Genomic DNA, 542 nt, shown 5'->3' on the forward strand with positions numbered 1-542 from the left:
TGCATTCTGCTTATTTCCCAATCTCTCTCCCTGTCTTTTATTTCTCTCTCTTGCTGCCTATCTTCTACTGTCCATCTCTGTCTATATTCTGATTATCTTCTCTCCCTCTCTATTCTATCTATTGACTTCTCTGTCTATTGATCTATCCATATATATATTCTGTCTATCAATCCTCTATCTTATGACCTGTTTAACTTTTCTCTATTGATCTGTCTTTGTATTCTGTCTTCTTTCTCTTCTATCAATTGACCTCTCTGTCTTTTGATCTATCAATCTATATTCTATCTATATTCTCATCTCTATCTGTATTGTGTCTATCTATTTCTCTCTATGTCTATCTTCTATCAGTCTCCTTATCTATATTCTTTCTATCCCTTTATTTATGGATCTCTCTATATTATTTCTATCAAAATTCAGAATAAATGAATTATTTTTCAATCATGTTATATTATCTATCTTTCTATCTATCTATCTATCTATCTATCTATCTATCTATCTATCTATCTATCTCTCTATCTCTCTATCTCTCTATCTCTCTATCT

Source organism: Pyxicephalus adspersus, chromosome 8, assembly GCF_032062135.1.
Source record: "Pyxicephalus adspersus chromosome 8, UCB_Pads_2.0, whole genome shotgun sequence".
NCBI classification, from domain to species: domain Eukaryota; kingdom Metazoa; phylum Chordata; class Amphibia; order Anura; family Pyxicephalidae; genus Pyxicephalus; species Pyxicephalus adspersus.